Raw genomic sequence first — 21,397 nt, 5'->3', positions numbered from 1 at the left:
ATATAAAGAAACCTAACAGTTCCCACAATGAGCAGACTTTGGTGACTGTGAAGAGTAAAAACTCCCTCACTTACAGGGAGAAACCTCTAGCAGAACCAGGCTCAATGTGGACGATCATCTGCCTGGATCATCTGGTATCAGCTCTTACTAGTTAAAATGTAAACAATAACAGTGTCAAGAAGTTATTGATTATCAATGATAGCAGCAACAATTAATATAATAATTAATTAAGTATTGTTGTTAATAATAATAATAATAATAGTTGTTCTCCTTCAGTTCTGGAGTCAGAGGTATCTGCAATGAGAGAGAGAAAGAGAGAGAGGGACTATGGGAGAAAAGAGACACAACAATAACATAGTTTTTGACATTTATTAAAAAAAAAAATGAGTGTGGGGTGGGGGGGGGGGCAGAGAGACAGAGAGAAGTGGAGAAGTGCTCTGTGGATGATGGGAGTTTCCCCTGCAGTCTAGACCTATAGCAGCTTAAGGGATGGTTCAGGACTCACCTGATCCAGCAAGGCTTTATCAAAAAGGAATGTTTTAAGTTTAACCGTAAATGCACAGAAGTTGTCTGCCTGGTAGCTGAATGCTCTACCTCCTGTTCTACTCTTACAGACTCTTGGAACCACAAGAGAGCCTGTGTTTTGGGAATGAAAACACCTACTGTAGATGCTTGAGAGAGAGTCTGAGCCAGGGACAGTAAATATGGTTGAGGTTCCATCAATAAGGTGAGTAATAAAAAATGTGATACCTTACAATATACTGTGATGTTAACTGTGTTCTGAGAATGTTTTTGAAATCTGTGGGGATTTATGTAGATAACATTTATTTGACAACTTGTACCATTTCTATTTGGGGGGGGCAATTTCACGGCTATGCTCAGTATCAAATTCTAAATCCACATTAAAAAATTGAGGAGAAAAAAATATGAAAAGATGAGGAGGGAGGTTGATTTTCATGTGATTTTTATTGTGTTGTAGACTGGTTTGTTTTAAATGTCCCCCAGGCAAACTGGAACGTGCGTAACTTGTAGTGACTACAGTATCAGTATAGTGCCTGGAAAAGATAATTTTGGATACATGCCTCGAGCTGCAACTGGCAACTGACGCAGAAAGTAATGCATGTAAGACACATTGTCATCATCCACAGGGTCTCCTCCTGTGTCCTTTCACCTCCCCTCTATAATGTGTATACTGATGACTGCCGCAGCTGGCATGACAACAGATTACTTTTCAAATTTGCTGATGACTCTGTGACAGTCAGTTTCCTCCATGCAGATGAGAACAACCATGGTCCCATTGTGGATTGTGAATCTGTAGTGGTGTGACTGTGCATTTTTACTACTAAATGTGACAAAAACCAAGGACATGAGTTTTAGGCATCAGTCCTCAAACTCTTAGAATACTATCATCAAGGGACATGTGGTAGACATTGTAGAGAACTACAAGTACCTTGGGATGATTATTAACTATGATATCTCTGATGTTCCTGATGATGGCTGTTTGTATTACAGATAGCAAGTGGCTGATCCCTTATTCAGTAGAACATGTACTTGTACAATGTAACTTGTTACAATGCTCAATGATATAGATATCCATTCCAGATTTCTGCAACATGCCTTGTAATTTTATCCATAATTAATTATGAAAATAAATCCAGTTTATGATTTGTGATATATGACAATTTGATTGTGACTGATCATAATTCAAGGTCAGCTTTAATTTGCCTCAATTCGAGATACCTTAAATTAAGTTTAAAGTGAGAATGTCATTGTGGAAATCCTGAACTTAAATAGTGACTAATGAAGCATTGTGTTAGTTCATGCAGGACACGGAGTCATGTGCTCAGCTAACGATAGGTTCATGGGTGCTCATCAGTCACTCACCAATCACAGCCCATTCTCTCACCAAAGCGGTCCCTTTAAATACGACCTCATCCTCACTGATCCCTGCTCAGCTATAACACTTTTAGCACTGTAATGGAAATGTTACATTTGTGTATGTATAATTGCATGAGCAGACATGTACTGTATGTCGAGGACTGACCAAATGGTTGACCAAATTGTTAATCTAAAAGGGCAACTTTAATGTTTACGATGGTGGCTTAAGAGACTTGAGTTTTATGGCCTCGAGAAACCACAACTTTATGGTATCTCGTTGTATCTCTGATTGGGATCAAACAACTGGGATCTCACGGGGGGGGGGGGGGGGGTCATCCACAGAACATGTTAACAAAAGGACAGGATGTATCTTCCACTGAGTGAAACTACAGAAGGGTAATATATACCTTTGCATGCTTAGTGGGAGGGGGCTGTGAGTTATAAGAACACAGATTCTCCTATGTTCTTTGCTCATTTGTGCATGTCAATCAGGTGACGTGTACTAATGAGTCCATCTGCAGATGCTGAATTGAACTTACATAAAGAAATATCTGAAACTATAATAGTTCAACTGAATTGTAGATATCAAATGTTATTTTAATGTTACCATTGCCTTTCTTGACATGTACTGTAGATGCTTGAGAGAGTGTCTGAGCCAGGGACAGTAGACATCACTGAGGTTCCATCAATAAGGAGAGTATTGAAACACATGATATTTTACAATATACTGTGATGTAGATTCTCAGAAAGTTACAGAAATTTGTTTGCAGATGCTATGAATGTCATGTTAATTTCTGACACTCAGTTCACATTTATAAAGTTGGCTTGTTTTGTCAAGAAATCATCCATGTAAAATAAAAGAACATGGAACAAATTATTTATCATGTATTGCTATATTTCTTTCTTTACCATTTTCACATTCAGTATGGCCAGAGGCATTACGTTTTCAGGTTGTCCATCCATCTGTCTTGCCAATTCATGTGAATGCGATATCTCATGTACAACTACGTTATGTTAGTCAAAGGTCAAAAGGTCAAGCTCACATGACTTTGCATTGTTTTGAATACAATTTATCAGGATTGTCCAAAGGAAATATCATTACATGTGGCACAAACATTCATTTGGACTCAATGATGACTTGAATAGAATTCAGTTGTCAAAGATCAAATGGCAAGGTCACTAGGACCTCACAAAGCACACTACTTGCCTTGTAAATGCGATATATCCGAAAGGCCTTCAGGGAATTCTTTCACATTTGGCACAAACATTCATATGAATTTGGGTTTCATTTTGGTAGCCAAATGTCACAGTGTTCTCACAAAGCATGTAAATATTTTTCCTTAAATTGATATCTAAAGATCAGCTCATGGGAATGTCGTCAAACTTGTTAAAAATATTAACTTCAATTCAAAGATGAAGAATTTTATTCCCTTCAAAGTTAAAGGTCAGAGTAACGTCACTGTGAATGTGATATGTTAGGACTGTCAGTAGGGAATTTCATTATATCTGGTAACTTGGAATGCTTGAGGGAATTTCTTATCAACGCTACATGAGTTGTCACTTGGATTTCAGCCCTCTAGCTGGTCAGGGGCCTAAACAGGGTTCGCAGCCTCTTGGTTCTGGAGATTTTTGGGGAAATTACGATCCCTTTCGGGGCCTTCCCAAGGGCCTAGGAGCCCCAAATTTGACCCACTGGTCACGAGGGGCTCTTTGAGCCTGCATTACCGATTTTCACCAAAACTGCAGAAGGGCCCAGGTGACCTTTGTGACCTTTGGTATCAATTAAGCCCATTTCTACGGGCTCCATTTTGATAGCCGTACAGAGTACATACGGGTATGAGAGGGAAGAATGTTGATCTGGGGCCTAATGATCGCAACGGTGTAACTTTCAAACAGTTTGAGGCTTTTTTGGCTGAAATGAGGGGCCAGCATATTCTAGGCATTGATAATGGGATTTACACTAACTTCTGATTCCCCTTTCATTATAGATTGCAATTTGACGGGCCTCCAGCAAATGCCAGAAAGCACGTAGAGCTTTGAAACCACGACAGGAGCCTTCTTTACAGAAAGCCCATCCACCTATTTCGGCCTGGTGTCCGCAGGCGCGAAAGAAAAAAAGTTGTGCCTGGTTGAATTAGGCAGTCAGACAGGTTCTGACACTTGTTGCTTTTTGTGACACAAGGAATATTGTGCTTTACCCGCAAGTTAGCTGAAGTAGCAGAGTACCATTAAATTTCTCATATTCTAATACTTGAGCATATTCATGTTATGGTTATAATGTTTACTGTCAGTTGCAGCAGTTAGAGAACAGTATTTTTGTGTATTCTTGTGTTTTATGTTCAACAAGTTATTCTAACACCAGCAGCAGTAAGAGCAGGTGTAGTTACCAGAGGGATCCAGGAGAGGGAGCATGTAGCTTTTGAGGAACATTAAGAGACACCTCGCTTACTCCCTTCAGTCATAATGCACATGATTTGAGAAAAGTTTGTGTCCATGTATCGTTCATTCAAATACTCCCTTTTTCAGGTATGAGTTCCTCATAGTAAGGGTAAATATTTACCAGTGTGTTAGGTGAATGTGTATATGTGCTCAGGAAACTCAGCCCACAGTTAAAGGTTGGTAAGTGCATAATATGAAATGGAAAATATGTTCATGAAAGAAAAAAAACATATTATTTCTGTACAGTTTACTGAATATATTGCAATACTACTGCTCAATTAATTATTGTTATTATTATCCCATCACCTATTCAATTCAATTCAATTTTATTTGTATAGCGCCAAATCATAATATACATTATCTCAAGGAACTTTACATAGAAGGTCAAGACCTTCAAATCTTGTTTAATATAAAGAAACATAACAGTTCCCACAATGAGCAGACTTGGGTGACTGTGAAGAGTAAAAACTCCCTCACTTACAGGGAGAAACCTCTAGCAGAACCAGGCTCAATGTGGACGATCATCTGCCTGGATCATCTGGTATCAGCTCTTACTAGTTAAAATGTAAACAATAACAGTGTAAAGAAGTTATTGATTATCAATGATAGCAGCAACAATTAATATAATAATTAATTAAGTATTGTTGTTAATAATAATAATAATAATAGTTGTTCTCCTTCAGTTCTGGAGTCAGAGGTATCTGCAATGAGAGAGAGAAAGAGAGAGAGGGACTATGGGAGAAAAGAGACACAACAATAACATAGTTTTTGACATTTATTAAAAAAAAAAAATGAGTGTGGGGTGGGGGGGGGGGGGGGGGGGGGGGGCAGAGAGACAGAGAGAAGTGGAGAAGTGCTCTGTGGATGATGGGAGTTTCCCCTGCAGTCTAGACCTATAGCAGCTTAAGGGATGGTTCAGGACTCACCTGATCCAGCAAGGCTTTATAAAAAAGGAATGTTTTAAGTTTAACCGTAAATGCACAGAAGTTGTCTGCCTGGTAGCTGAATGCTCTACCTCCTGTTCTACTCTTACAGACTCTTGGAACCACAAGAGAGCCTGTGTTTTGGGAATGAAAACACCTACTGTAGATGCTTGAGAGAGAGTCTGAGCCAGGGACAGTAAATATGGTTGAGGTTCCATCAATAAGGTGAGTAATAAAAAATGTGATACCTTACAATATACTGTGATGTTAACTGTGTTCTGAGAATGTTTTTGAAATCTGTGGGGATTTATGTAGATAACATTTATTTGACAACTTGTACCATTTCTATTTGGGGGGGGCAATTTCACGGCTATGCTCAGTATCAAATTCTAAATCCACATTAAAAAATTGAGGAGAAAAAAATATGAAAAGATGAGGAGGGAGGTTGATTTTCATGTGATTTTTATTGTGTTGTAGACTGGTTTGTTTTAAATGTCCCCCAGGCAAACTGGAACGTGCGTAACTTGTAGTGACTACAGTATCAGTATAGTGCCTGGAAAAGATAATTTTGGATACATGCCTCGAGCTGCAACTGGCAACTGACGCAGAAAGTAATGCATGTAAGACACATTGTCATCATCCACAGGGTCTCCTCCTGTGTCCTTTCACCTCCCCTCTATAATGTGTATACTGATGACTGCCGCAGCTGGCATGACAACAGATTACTTTTCAAATTTGCTGATGACTCTGTGACAGTCAGTTTCCTCCATGCAGATGAGAACAACCATGGTCCCATTGTGGATTGTGAATCTGTAGTGGTGTGACTGTGCATTTTTACTACTAAATGTGACAAAAACCAAGGACATGAGTTTTAGGCATCAGTCCTCAAACTCTTAGAATACTATCATCAAGGGACATGTGGTAGACATTGTAGAGAACTACAAGTACCTTGGGATGATTATTAACTATGATATCTCTGATGTTCCTGATGATGGCTGTTTGTATTACAGATAGCAAGTGGCTGATCCCTTATTCAGTAGAACATGTACTTGTACAATGTAACTTGTTACAATGCTCAATGATATAGATATCCATTCCAGATTTCTGCAACATGCCTTGTAATTTTATCCATAATTAATTATGAAAATAAATCCAGTTTATGATTTGTGATATATGACAATTTGATTGTGACTGATCATAATTCAAGGTCAGCTTTAATTTGCCTCAATTCGAGATACCTTAAATTAAGTTTAAAGTGAGAATGTCATTGTGGAAATCCTGAACTTAAATAGTGACTAATGAAGCATTGTGTTAGTTCATGCAGGACACGGAGTCATGTGCTCAGCTAACGATAGGTTCATGGGTGCTCATCAGTCACTCACCAATCACAGCCCATTCTCTCACCAAAGCGGTCCCTTTAAATACGACCTCATCCTCACTGATCCCTGCTCAGCTATAACACTTTTAGCACTGTAATGGAAATGTTACATTTGTGTATGTATAATTGCATGAGCAGACATGTACTGTATGTCGAGGACTGACCAAATGGTTGACCAAATTGTTAATCTAAAAGGGCAACTTTAATGTTTACGATGGTGGCTTAAGAGACTTGAGTTTTATGGCCTCGAGAAACCACAACTTTATGGTATCTCGTTGTATCTCTGATTGGGATCAAACAACTGGGATCTCACGGGGGGGGGGGGGTCATCCACAGAACATGTTAACAAAAGGACAGGATGTATCTTCCACTGAGTGAAACTACAGAAGGGTAATATATACCTTTGCATGCTTAGTGGGAGGGGGCTGTGAGTTATAAGAACACAGATTCTCCTATGTTCTTTGCTCATTTGTGCATGTCAATCAGGTGACGTGTACTAATGAGTCCATCTGCAGATGCTGAATTGAACTTACAGAAAGAAATATCTGAAACTATAATAGTTCAACTGAATTGTAGATATCAAATGTTATTTTAATGTTACCATTACCTTTCTTGACATGTACTGTAGATGCTTGAGAGAGTGTCTGAGCCAGGGACAGTAGACATCACTGAGGTTCCATCAATAAGGAGAGTATTGAAACACATGATATTTTACAATATACTGTGATGTAGATTCTCAGAAAGTTACAGAAATTTGTGGGGAAAAATTGTTTGCAGATGCTATGAATGTCATGTTAATTTCTGACACTCAGTTCACATTTATAGAGTTGGCTTGTTTTGTCAAGAAATCATCCATGTAAAATAAAAGAACATGGAACAAATTATTTATCATGTATTGCTATATTTCTTTCTTTACCATTTTCACATTCAGTATGGCCAGAGGCATTACGTTTTCAGGTTGTCCATTCATCTGTCTTGCCAATTCATGTGAATGCGATATCTCATGTACAACTACGTTATGTTAGTCAAAGGTCAAAAGGTCAAGCTCACATGACTTTGCATTGTTTTGAATACAATTTATCAGGATTGTCCAAAGGAAATATCATTACATGTGGCACAAACATTCATTTGGACTCAATGATGACTTGAATAGAATTCAGTTGTCAAAGATCAAATGGCAAGGTCACTAGGACCTCACAAAGCACACTACTTGCCTTGTAAATGCGATATATCCGAAATGCCTTCAGGGAATTCTTTCACATTTGGCACAAACATTCATATGAATTTGGGTTTCATTTTGGTAGCCAAATGTCACAGTGTTCTCACAAAGCATGTAAATATTTTTCCTTAAATTGATATCTAAAGATCAGCTCATGGGAATGTCGTCAAACTTGGTAAAAATATTAACTTCAATTCAAAGATGAAGAATTTTATTCCCTTCGAAGTTAAAGGTCAGAGTAACGTCACTGTGAATGTGATATGTTAGGACTGTCAGTAGGGAATTTCATTATATCTGGTAACTTGGAATGCTTGAGGGAATTTCTTATCAATGCTACATGAGTTGTCACTTGGATTTCAGTCCTCTAGCTGGTCAGGGGCCTAAACAGGGTTCGCAGCCTCTTGGTTCTGGAGATTTTTGGGGAAATTACGATCCCTTTCGGGGCCTTCCCAAGGGCCTAGGAGCCCCAAATTTGACCCACTGGTCACGAGGGGCTCTTTGAGCCTGCATTACCGATTTTCACCAAAACTGCAGAAGGGCCCAGGTGACCTTTGTGACCTTTGGTATCAATTAAGCCCATTTCTACGGGCTCCATTTTGATAGCCGTACAGAGTACATACGGGTATGAGAGGGAAGAATGTTGATCTGGGGCCTAATGATCGCAACGGTGTAACTTTCAAACAGTTTGAGGCTTTTTTGGCTGAAATGAGGGGCCAGCATATTCTAGGCATTGATAATGGGATTTACACTAACTTCTGATTCCCCTTTCATTATAGATTGCAATTTGACGGGCCTCCAGCAAATGCCAGAAAGCACGTAGAGCTTTGAAACCACGACAGGAGCCTTCTTTACAGAAAGCCCATCCACCTATTTCGGCCTGGTGTCCGCAGGCGCGAAAGAAAAAAAGTTGTGCCTGGTTGAATTAGGCAGTCAGACAGGTTCTGACACTTGTTGCTTTTTGTGACACAAGGAATATTGTGCTTTACCCGCAAGTTAGCTGAAGTAGCAGAGTACTATTAAATTTCTCATATTCTAATACTTGAGCATATTCATGTTATGGTTATAATGTTTACTGTCAGTTGCAGCAGTTAGAGAACAGTATTTTTGTGTATTCTTGTGTTTTATGTTCAACAAGTTATTCTAACACCAGCAGCAGTAAGAGCAGGTGTAGTTACCAGAGGGATCCAGGAGAGGGAGCATGTAGCTTTTGAGGAACATTAAGAGACACCTCGCTTACTCCCTTCAGTCATAATGCACATGATTTGAGAAAAGTTTGTGTCCATGTATCGTTCATTCAAATACTCCCTTTTTCAGGTATGAGTTCCTCATAGTAAGGGTTAATATTTACCAGTGTGTTAGGTGAATGTGTATATGTGCTCAGGAAACTCAGCCCACAGTTAAAGGTTGGTAAGTGCATAATATGAAATGGAAAATATGTTCATGAAAGAAAAAAAACATATTATTTCTGTACAGTTTACTGAATATATTGCAATACTACTGCTCAATTAATTATTGTTATTATTATCCCATCACCTATTCAATTCAATTCAATTTTATTTGTATAGCGCCAAATCATAATATACATTATCTCAAGGAACTTTACATAGAAGGTCAAGACCTTCAAATCTTGTTTAATATAAAGAAACCTAACAGTTCCCACAATGAGCAGACTTTGGTGACTGTGAAGAGTAAAAACTCCCTCACTTACAGGGAGAAACCTCTAGCAGAACCAGGCTCAATGTGGACGATCATCTGCCTGGATCATCTGGTATCAGCTCTTACTAGTTAAAATGTAAACAATAACAGTGTCAAGAAGTTATTGATTATCAATGATAGCAGCAACAATTAATATAATAATTAATTAAGTATTGTTGTTAATAATAATAATAATAATAGTTGTTCTCCTTCAGTTCTGGAGTCAGAGGTATCTGCAATGAGAGAGAGAAAGAGAGAGAGGGACTATGGGAGAAAAGAGACACGTCAATAACATAGTTTTTGACATTTATTAAAAAAAATAAATGAGTGTGGGGTGGGGGGGGGGCAGAGAGACAGAGAGAAGTGGAGAAGTGCTCTGTGGATGATGGGAGTTTCCTCTGCAGTCTAGACCTATAGCAGCTTAAGGGATGGTTCAGGACTCACCTGATCCAGCAAGGCTTTATCAAAAAGGAATGTTTTAAGTTTAACCGTAAATGCACAGAAGTTGTCTGCCTGGTAGCTGAATGCTCTACCTCCTGTTCTACTCTTACAGACTCTTGGAACCACAAGAGAGCCTGTGTTTTGGGAATGAAAACACCTACTGTAGATGCTTGAGAGAGAGTCTGAGCCAGGGACAGTAAATATGGTTGAGGTTCCATCAATAAGGTGAGTAATAAAAAATGTGATACCTTACAATATACTGTGATGTTAACTGTGTTCTGAGAATGTTTTTGAAATCTGTGGGGATTTATGTAGATAACATTTATTTGACAACTTGTACCATTTCTATTTGGGGGGGGGGGGCAATTTCACGGCTATGCTCAGTATCAAATTCTAAATCCACATTAAAAAATTGAGGAGAAAAAAATATGAAAAGATGAGGAGGGAGGTTGATTTTCATGTGATTTTTATTGTGTTGTAGACTGGTTTGTTTTAAATGTCCCCCAGGCAAAATGGAACGTGCGTAACTTGTAGTGACTACAGTATCAGTATAGTGCCTGGAAAAGATAATTTTGGATACATGCCTCGAGCTGCAACTGGCAACTGACGCAGAAAGTAATGCATGTAAGACACATTGTCATCATCCACAGGGTCTCCTCCTGTGTCCTTTCACCTCCCCTCTATAATGTGTATACTGATGACTGCCGCAGCTGGCATGACAACAGATTACTTTTCAAATTTGCTGATGACTTTGTGACAGTCAGTTTCCTCCATGCAGATGAGAACAACCATGGTCCCATTGTGGATTGTGAATCTGTAGTGGTGTGACTGTGCATTTTTACTACTAAATGTGACAAAAACCAAGGACATGAGTTTTAGGCATCAGTCCTCAAACTCTTAGAATACTATCATCAAGGGACATGTGGTAGACATTGTAGAGAACTACAAGTACCTTGGGATGATTATTAACTATGATATCTCTGATGTTCCTGATGATGGCTGTTTGTATTACAGATAGCAAGTGGCTGATCCCTTATTCAGTAGAACATGTACTTGTACAATGTAACTTGTTACAATGCTCAATGATATAGATATCCATTCCAGATTTCTGCAACATGCCTTGTAATTTTATCCATAATTAATTATGAAAATTAATCCAGTTTATGATTTGTGATATATGACAATTTGATTGTGACTGATCATAAATTAAGGTCAGCTTTAATTTGCCTCAATTCGAGATACCTTAAATTAAGTTTAAAGTGAGAATGTCATTGTGGAAATCCTGAACTTAAATAGTGACTAATGAAGCATTGTGTTAGTTCATGCAGGACACGGAGTCATGTGCTCAGCTAACGATAGGTTCATGGGTGCTCATCAGTCACTCACCAATCACAGCCCATTCTCTCACCAAAGCGGTCCCTTTAAATACGACCTCATCCTCACTGATCCCTGCTCAGCTATAACACTTTTAGCACTGTAATGGAAATGTTACATTTGTGTATGTATAATTGCATGAGCAGACATGTACTGTATGTTGAGGACTGACCAAATGGTTGACCAAATTGTTAATCGGAAAGGGCAACTTTAAGGTTTACGATGGTGGCTTAAGAGACTTGAGTTTTATGGCCTCGAGAAACCACAACTTTATGGTATCTTTTAGTATCTCTGATTGGGATCAAACAACTGTGTTCTCACAGGGGGGGTCATCCACAGAACATGTAAACAAAAGGATGGGATGTCTCCTCCACTGAGTGAAACTACAGGAGGGTAATATATACCTTTGCATGCTTAGTGGAAAGGGGCTGCGAGTTTTAAGAGCACAGATTCTCCTAAGTTCTGTGCTCATTTGTGCATGTCATTCAGGTGATGTGTACTGATGAGTCCATCTGCAGATGCTGAATTAAACTTACAAAAAGAAGTGTTTGACTTTGTGCTTGTTTCACAGAAATTTCCACCACAATTTTGGCGTTGTCGGCAGGATCACTCGTGTGAGAGGACACTCTGGATCTCAGGGATGAAAGGTAAAACTGCACAGGTAGTCTGGGTCTCTGACCTCACCCTCCCTGACAAAAGAGGGTAGAGACGTGAGGGCCTGATGCCTGAGAACCAAAGAGTGCTCTCACTGCTGTAATCTGGGGGACCAAGTAGCACAGAGACACTGTCTTTCTGGGAAGACAAATTCAGAAGGGAAACGATTCTCTCACTGGGTGAGTGACCGACGTGTCTGCATGGTGTGGTTTGGAACCGATGTAGAATCAAGGAAGCTTCAGGTGGTCTTGGAGATCACGGAGTTAATTGGGTTAACTAAGGAATAGAGAATAAGCCTGTTGGTGATCTTGGAGATCACGTAGTTAACTGGGTTAACTGAAGAGTATTGGAATAAACATGCTGGTGATCTAAGAGGAGGTCACAGAGTTAAGGAGTATATATATATACGGAGTGTTTGTTGATTTAATACACTTGTTATATTGGGTTCTGAAGTCGGGCTCATGATTTAACAAACTATGATATTATATAGGTAATAGAGTTTTGCACCAGAGATGTGGCTAGGACTGGAGGACTGAGACCTGAGCCAGGATTATATCGACGCTGCGGTCAATCTGCTTTAAGCAGACAGGGGAAAAAAAGAGAGAGAGAGGAGTTCTCAACTGCCAAAGGTAAGTAAAGGTAAGTAAATTTAAGTATATTAGGGGCATCATTGGCTCTTTGACGTTATTAACAAAGAATTCAATCCTAAAATAAAAAATAAATAAAAAACAAATTTTAAGAAAAGTAAATTAGAAATAATTTGGGAATTTCTAATGTTTTTCCCATATCAGCATAACTTTGGTCCTCCAAATTTTGTATTTTGTTGAACAAATGGGATTGAAAGTTTTAGAACTTTGGACCAAAAGGGGTTATGGGAGGGGAAAAGACATGTGATCTCAATAATAATAATGATGATTTAAACAGATGTTAAGAAGTAAATCACAAAATATTTATGCAGTGATAAATGCAATTAGGAGTGTTGAGCTCCTTCCTGATTAGACTTTATCATTGTCAGACATACACCAAAAGTAGGGACATCTTTTGGATGTGATTGATGAAGGATCAAAGATCAAATGGCAAGGTCACTAGCACCTCACAAAGCACACTTCTTGCCTTGTATATGCAATATATATCCAAAATGCCTTCAGGGAATTCTTTCATATTTGGCACAAACATTCACATGAATTTGGATTTCATTTTGGTAGCCAAATGTCACAGTGTTCTCACAAAGTATGTAAATATTTTTCCTTAAATTGATATCTAAAGATCAGCTCATGGGAATGTCGTCAAACTTGGTAAAAACATTAACTTAAACTCAAAGATGAAGGATTTTATTCCCTTCGAAGTTAAAGGTCAGAGTTACCTCACGTCACTGTGAATGTGATATATTAGGACTGTCAGTAGGGAATTTCATTATATCTGGTAACTTGGACTCACTGCTTGAGGGAATTCCTTCTCAATGGAGTCACTTGGACTCAAACAAATTAAAGTGGTCAAGGGTCAAGGTTCACAGTGACCTTATATGAATTTAGTCTTAACAATGTTTAGAGGGTTAGGGTTACCTTTTAAGGACTTTTTTGGGTTAATATTTTTGCCATAATGAAAATTGAGCTGCCTTTCACTTTCTCAAAAAATTTTCGTAAAAAAAATTGAAATATTATAAACAAATAGTGGGCATCATCCTGAACGAGGATGAGGTGAAGTCAGCTCTTAAGGATTTTTTTTTTTAGGTAAAAAAAAGACCTATCCTAACACATAATAGGAGAAGGTTATGGATGCCATAATTAAAATTTAACTGACTTTCCCTTGAATTTACTCAAAATGCGTACAGCAAAATTACGTGAGATTTTACATTCAGATAGTGAGGGTCATCCTAAACAAGAGTGGGGGGAAGTCTTTTTAAGGTTAATCTTTATTAAGAAAATCAAGATCTTATTCATTGTAGCAAATATATCCTTATCTCACTGTCTTAAGCAATTTTAATCAACTTTGAGCAAATATTAGATTAAGAAGTCAACAGCTCGACTATTTACATTATGGAATTAAAAACTTGAAAACATTACTTTACAAAATTATTTTAAAGTTGACAGGGATATTTCACCTGAGCCTTGTTCAAGGTGACCATCCACTACTCGTGTGTTCTGATTTTCACCTTTAGTCATTAAAAATTCATCATCTGGACCAAAGTGGCAATTTTAAGCCTCTCTCGCCGTTTCCAGTGCTTTTGTGCACGCAGAGCTACTGTTTCCAGCTGTTTTGTGCACTCAGAACCACTTTGTGAACAAAAGTAATTCTTCTGAACTAAGGTTGCATTTTTAAGCTTCTCTCGCCATTTCCAGCGCTTTTGTGCACGCAGAGCCACTTTGTGAACAAAAGTAAATCTTCTGAACTAAGGTTGCATTTTTAAGCTTCTCTCGCCGGTTCCAGCGCTTTTGTGCACGCAGAGCTACTGTTTCCAGCTGTTTTGTGCACTCAGAACCACTTTGTGAACAAAAGTAAATCTTCTTCACTAAGGTTGCATTTTTAAGCTTCTCTCGCCATTTCCAGCGCTTTTGTGCACGCAGAGCCACTTTGTGAACAAAGTAATTCTTCTGAACTAAGGTTGCATTTTTAAGCTTCTCTCGCCATTTCCAGCGCTTTTGTGCACGCAGAGCCACTTTGTGAACAAAAGTAAATCTTCTGAACTAAGGTTGCATTTTTAAGCTTCTCTCGCCGGTTCCAGCGCTTTTGTGCACGCAGAGCTACTGTTTCCAGCTGTTTTGTGCACTCAGAACCACTTTGTGAACAAAAGTAAATCTTCTTCACTAAGGTTGCATTTTTAAGCTTCTCTCGCCATTTCCAGCGCTTTTGTGCACGCAGAGCCACTTTGTGAACAAAAGTAAATCTTCTGAACTAAGGTTGCATTTTTAAGCTTCTCTCGCCGTTTCCAGCGCCTTTGTGCATGCAGAGCTACTGTTTCCAGCTGTTTTGTGCACTCAGAACCACTTTGTGAACAAAAGTAAATCTTCTGAACTAAGGTTGCATTTTTAAGCTTCTCTCGCCGTTTCCAGCGCTTTTGTGCACGCAGAGCTACTGTTTCCAGCTGTTTTGTGCTCTTAGAACCACTTTGTGAACAAAAGTAAATCTTCTGAACTAAGGTTGCATTTTTAAGCTTCTCTCGCCATTTCCAGCGCTTTTGTGCACGCAGAGCCACTTTGTGAACAAAAGTAATTCTTCTGAACTAAGGTTGCATTTTTAAGCTTCTCTCGCCATTTCCAGCGCTTTTGTGCACGCAGAGCTACTGTTTCCAGCTGTTTTGTGCTCTTAGAACCACTTTGTGAACAAAAGTAAATCTTCTGAACTAAGGTTGCATTTTTAAGCTTCTCTCGCCATTTCCAGCGCTTTTGTGCACGCAGAGCCACTTTGTGAACAAAAGTAATTCTTCTGAACTAAGGTTGCATTTTTAAGCTTCTCTCGCCATTTCCAGCGCTTTTGTGCACGCAGAGCTACGGTTTCCAGCTGTTTTGTGCTCTTAGAACCACTTTGTGAACAAAAGTAAATCTTCTGAACTAAGGTTGCATTTTTAAGCTTCTCTCGCCATTTCCAGCGCTTTTGTGCACGCAGAGCCACTTTGTGAACAAAAGTAATTCTTCTGAACTAAGGTTGCATTTTTAAGCTTCTCTCGCCGTTTCCAGCGCTTTTGTGCACGCAGAGCCACTTTGTGAACAAAAGTAAATCTTCTGAACTAAGGTTGCATTTTTAAGCTTCTCTCGCCGTTTCCAGCGCTTTTGTGCACGCAAAGCTACTGTTTCCAGCTGTTTTGTGCTCTTAGAACCACTTTGTGAACAAAAGTAAATCTTCTGAACTAAGGTTGCATTTTTAAGCTTCTCTCGCCATTTCCAGCGCTTTTGTGCACGCAGAGGTACTGTTTCCAGCTGTTTTGTGCACTCAGAACCACTTTGTGAACAAAAGTAAATCTTCTGAACTAAGGTTGCATTTTTAAGCTTCTCTCGCCATTTCCAGCGCTTTTGTGCACGCAGAGCTACTGTTTCCAGCTGTTTTGTGCACTCAGAACCACTTTGTGAACAAAAGTAAATCTTCTGAACTAAGGTTGCATTTTTAAGCTTCTCTCGCCATTTCCAGCGCTTTTGTGCACGCAGAGGTACTGTTTCCAGCAGTTTTGTGCACTCAGAACCACTTTGTGAACAAAAGTAAATCTTCTGAACTAAGGTTGCATTTTTAAGCTTCTCTCGCCGTTTCCAGCGCTTTTGTGCACGCAGAGCTACTGTTTCCAGCTGTTTTGTGCTCTTAGAACCACTTTGTGAACAAAAGTAAATCTTCTGAACTAAGGTTGCATTTTTAAGCTTCTCTCGCCATTTCCAGCGCTTTTGTGCACGCAGAGCCACTTTGTGAACAAAAGTAATTCTTCTGAACTAAGGTTGCATTTTTAAGCTTCTCTCGCCATTTCCAGCGCTTTTGTGCACGCAGAGGTACTGTTTCCAGCAGTTTTGTGCACTCAGAACCACTTTGTGAACAAAAGTAAATCTTCTGAACTAAGGTTGCATTTTTAAGCTTCTCTCGCCGGTTCCAGCGCTTTTGTGCACGCAGAGCCACTTTGTGAACAAAAGTAATTCTTCTGAACTAAGGTTGCATTTTTAAGCTTCTCTCGCCATTTCCAGCGCTTTTGTGCACGCAGAGCCACTTTGTGAACAAAAGTAAATCTTCTGAACTAAGGTTGCATTTTTAAGCTTCTCTCGCCGGTTCCAGCGCTTTTGTGCACGCAGAGCTACTGTTTCCAGCTGTTTTGTGCACTCAGAACCACTTTGTGAACAAAAGTAAATCTTCTTCACTAAGGTTGCATTTTTAAGCTTCTCTCGCCATTTCCAGCGCTTTTGTGCACGCAGAGGTACTGTTTCCAGCTGTTTTGTGCACTCAGAACCACTTTGTGAACAAAAGTAAATCTTCTGAACTAAGGTTGCATTTTTAAGCTTCTCTCGCCATTTCCAGCGCTTTTGTGCACGCAGAGCTACTGTTTCCAGCTGTTTTGTGCACTCAGAACCACTTTGTGAACAAAAGTAAATCTTCTGAACTAAGGTTGCATTTTTAAGCTTCTCTCGCCATTTCCAGCGCTTTTGTGCACGCAGAGGTACTGTTTCCAGCAGTTTTGTGCACTCAGAACCACTTTGTGAACAAAAGTAAATCTTCTGAACTAAGGTTGCATTTTTAAGCTTCTCTCGCCGTTTCCAGCGCTTTTGTGCACGCAGAGCTACTGTTTCCAGCTGTTTTGTGCTCTTAGAACCACTTTGTGAACAAAAGTAAATCTTCTGAACTAAGGTTGCATTTTTAAGCTTCTCTCGCAATTTCCAGCGCTTTTGTGCACGCAGAGCCACTTTGTGAACAAAAGTAATTCTTCTGAACTAAGGTTGCATTTTTAAGCTTCTCTCGCCATTTCCAGCGCTTTTGTGCACGCAGAGCTACTGTTTCCAGCTGTTTTGTGCTCTTAGAACCACTTTGTGAACAAAAGTAAATCTTCTGAACTAAGGTTGCATTTTTAAGCTTCTCTCGCCATTTCCAGCGCTTTTGTGCACGCAGAGCCACTTTGTGAACAAAAGTAAATCTTCTGAACTAAGGTTGCATTTTTAAGCTTCTCTCGCCGTTTCCAGCGCTTTTGTGCACGCAGAGCTACTGTTTCCAGCTGTTTTGTGCTCTTAGAACCACTTTGTGAACAAAAGTAAATCTTCTGAACTAAGGTTGCATTTTTAAGCTTCTCTCGCCATTTCCAGCGCTTTTGTGCACGCAGAGCCACTTTGTGAACAAAAGTAATTCTTCTGAACTAAGGTTGCATTTTTAAGCTTCTCTCGCCATTTCCAGCGCTTTTGTGCACGCAGAGCTACTGTTTCCAGCTGTTTTGTGCTCTTAGAACCACTTTGTGAACAAAAGTAAATCTTCTGAACTAAGGTTGCATTTTTAAGCTTCTCTCGCCATTTCCAGCGCTTTTGTGCACGCAGAGCCACTTTGTCAAAAAAAGTAAATCTTCTGAACTAAGGTTGCATTTTTAAGCTTCTTTCGCCATTTCCAGCGCTTTTGTGCACGCAGAGCTACTGTTTCCAGCTGTTTTGTGCTCTTAGAACCACTTTGTGAACAAAAGTAAATCTTCTGAACTAAGGTTGCATTTTTAAGCTTCTCTCGCAATTTCCAGCGCTTTTGTGCACGCAGAGCCACTTTGTGAACAAAAGTAATTCTTCTGAACTAAGGTTGCATTTTTAAGCTTCTCTCGCCATTTCCAGCGCTTTTGTGCACGCAGAGCTACTGTTTCCAGCTGTTTTGTGCTCTTAGAACCACTTTGTGAACAAAAGTAAATCTTCTGAACTAAGGTTGCATTTTTAAGCTTCTCTCGCCGTTTCCAGCGCTTTTGTGCACGCAGAGCCACTTTGTGAACAAAAGTAAATCTTCTGAACTAAGGTTGCATTTTTAAGCTTCTCTCGCCGTTTCCAGCGCTTTTGTGCACGCAGAGCTACTGTTTCCAGCTGTTTTGTGCTCTTAGAACCACTTTGTGAACAAAAGTAAATCTTCTGAACTAAGGTTGCATTTTTAAGCTTCTCTCGCCGTTTCCAGCGCTTTTGTGCACGCAGAGCCACTTTGTGAACAAAAGTAAATCTTCTGAACTAAGGTTGCATTTTTAAGCTTCTCTCGCCATTTCCAGCGCTTTTGTGCACGCAGAGGTACTGTTTCCAGCTGTTTTGTGCACTCAGAACCACTTTGTGAACAGAAGTAAATCTTCTGAACTAAGGTTGCATTTTTAAGCTTCTCTCGCCGTTTCCAGCGCTTTTGTGCACGCAGAGCTACTGTTTCCAGCTGTTTTGTGCTCTTAGAACCACTTTGTGAACAAAAGTAAATCTTCTGAACTAAGGTTGCATTTTTAAGCTTCTCTCGCCATTTCCAGCGCTTTTGTGCACGCAGAGCCACTTTGTGAACAAAAGTAATTCTTCTGAACTAAGGTTGCATTTTTAAGCTTCTCTCGCCATTTCCAGCGCTTTTGTGCACGCAGAGCTACTGTTTCCAGCTGTTTTGTGCTCTTAGAACCACTTTGTGAACAAAAGTAAATCTTCTGAACTAAGGTTGCATTTTTAAGCTTCTCTCGCCATTTCCAGCGCTTTTGTGCACGCAGAGCCACTTTGTCAAAAAAAGTAAATCTTCTGAACTAAGGTTGCATTTTTAAGCTTCTTTCGCCATTTCCAGCGCTTTTGTGCACGCAGAGCTACTGTTTCCAGCTGTTTTGTGCTCTTAGAACCACTTTGTGAACAAAAGTAAATCTTCTGAACTAAGGTTGCATTTTTAAGCTTCTCTCGCAATTTCCAGCGCTTTTGTGCACGCAGAGCCACTTTGTGAACAAAAGTAATTCTTCTGAACTAAGGTTGCATTTTTAAGCTTCTCTCGCCATTTCCAGCGCTTTTGTGCACGCAGAGCTACTGTTTCCAGCTGTTTTGTGCTCTTAGAACCACTTTGTGAACAAAAGTAAATCTTCTGAACTAAGGTTGCATTTTTAAGCTTCTCTCGCCGTTTCCAGCGCTTTTGTGCACGCAGAGCCACTTTGTGAACAAAAGTAAATCTTCTGAACTAAGGTTGCATTTTTAAGCTTCTCTCGCCGTTTCCAGCGCTTTTGTGCACGCAGAGCCACTTTGTGAACAAAAGTAAATCTTCTGAACTAAGGTTGCATTTTTAAGCTTCTCTCGCCATTTCCAGCGCTTTTGTGCACGCAGAGCCACTTTGTGAACAAAAGTAAATGTTCTGAACTAAGGTTGCATTTTTAAGCTTCTCTCGCCGTTTCCAGCGCTTTTGTGCACGCAGAGGTACTGTTTCCAGCTGTTTTGTGCACTCAGAACCACTTTGTGAACAGAAGTAAATCTTCTGAACTAAGGTTGCATTTTTAAGCTTCTCTCGCCGTTTCCAGCGCTTTTGTGCACGCAGAGCTACTGTTTCCAGCTGTTTTGTGCTCTTAGAACCACTTTGTGAACAAAAGTAAATCTTCTGAACTAAGGTTGCATTTTTAAGCTTCTCTCGCCGTTTCCAGCGCTTTTGTGCACGCAGAGGTACTGTTTCCAGCTGTTTTGTGCACTCAGAACCACTTTGTGAACAAAAGTAAATCTTCTGAACTAAGGTTGCATTTTTAAGCTTCTCTCGCCATTTCCAGCGCTTTTGTGCACGCAGAGCCACTTTGTGAACAAAAGTAAATCTTCTGAACTAAGGTTGCATTTTTAAGCTTCTCTCGCCGTTTCCAGCGCTTTTGTGCACGCAGAGCCACTTTGTGAACAAAAGTAAATGTTCTGAACTAAGGTTGCATTTTTAAGCTTCTCTCGCCGTTTCCAGCGCTTTTGTGCACGCAGAGGTACTGTTTCCAGCTGTTTTGTGCACTCAGAACCACTTTGTGAACAGAAGTAAATCTTCTGAACTAAGGTTGCATTTTTAAGCTTCTCTCGCCGTTTCCAGCGCTTTTGTGCACGCAGAGCTACTGTTTCCAGCTGTTTTGTGCTCTTAGAACCACTTTGTGAACAAAAGTAAATCTTCTGAACTAAGGTTGCATTTTTAAGCTTCTCTCGCCGTTTCCAGCGCTTTTGTGCACGCAGAGGTACTGTTTCCAGCTGTTTTGTGCACTCAGAACCACTTTGTGAACAAAAGTAAATCTTCTGAACTAAGGTTGCATTTTTAAGCTTCTCTCGCCATTTCCAGCGCTTTTGTGCACGCAGAGCCACTTTGTGAACAAAAGTAAATCTTCTGAACTAAGGTTGCATTTTTAAGCTTCTCTCGCCGTTTCCAGCGCTTTTGTGCACGCAGAGATACTGTTTCCAGCTGTTTTGTGCTCTTAGAACCACTTTGTGAACAAAAGTAAATCTTCTGAACTAAGGTTGCATTTTTAAGCTTCTCTCGCCGTTTCCAGCGCTTTTGTGCACGCAGAGCCACTTTGTGAGTAAAAGTAAATCTTCTGAACAAAGGTTGCATTTTTAAGCTTCTCTCGCCATTTCCAGCGCTTTTGTGCACGCAGAGCCACTTTGTGAACAAAAGTAAATGTTCTGAACTAAGGTTGCATTTTTAAGCTTCTCTCGCCGTTTCCAGCGCTTTTGTGCACGCAGAGCTACTGTTTCCAGCTGTTTTGTGCTCTTAGAACCACTTTGTGAACAAAAGTAAATCGTCTGAACTAAGGTTGCATTTTTAAGCTTCTCTCGCCATTTCCAGCGCTTTTGTGCACGCAGAGCCACTTTGTGAACAAAAGTAAATGTTCTGAACTAAGGTTGCATTTTTAAGCTTCTCTCGCCGTTTCCAGCGCTTTTGTGCACGCAGAGCTACTGTTTCCAGCTGTTTTGTGCTCTTAGAACCACTTTGTGAACAAAAGTAAATCTTCTGAACTAAGGTTGCATTTTT

Source organism: Paralichthys olivaceus, chromosome 22 (genome assembly GCF_024713975.1).
Source record: "Paralichthys olivaceus isolate ysfri-2021 chromosome 22, ASM2471397v2, whole genome shotgun sequence".
NCBI lineage: Eukaryota > Metazoa > Chordata > Actinopteri > Pleuronectiformes > Paralichthyidae > Paralichthys > Paralichthys olivaceus.
This window is presented reverse-complemented; position numbering follows the sequence as displayed.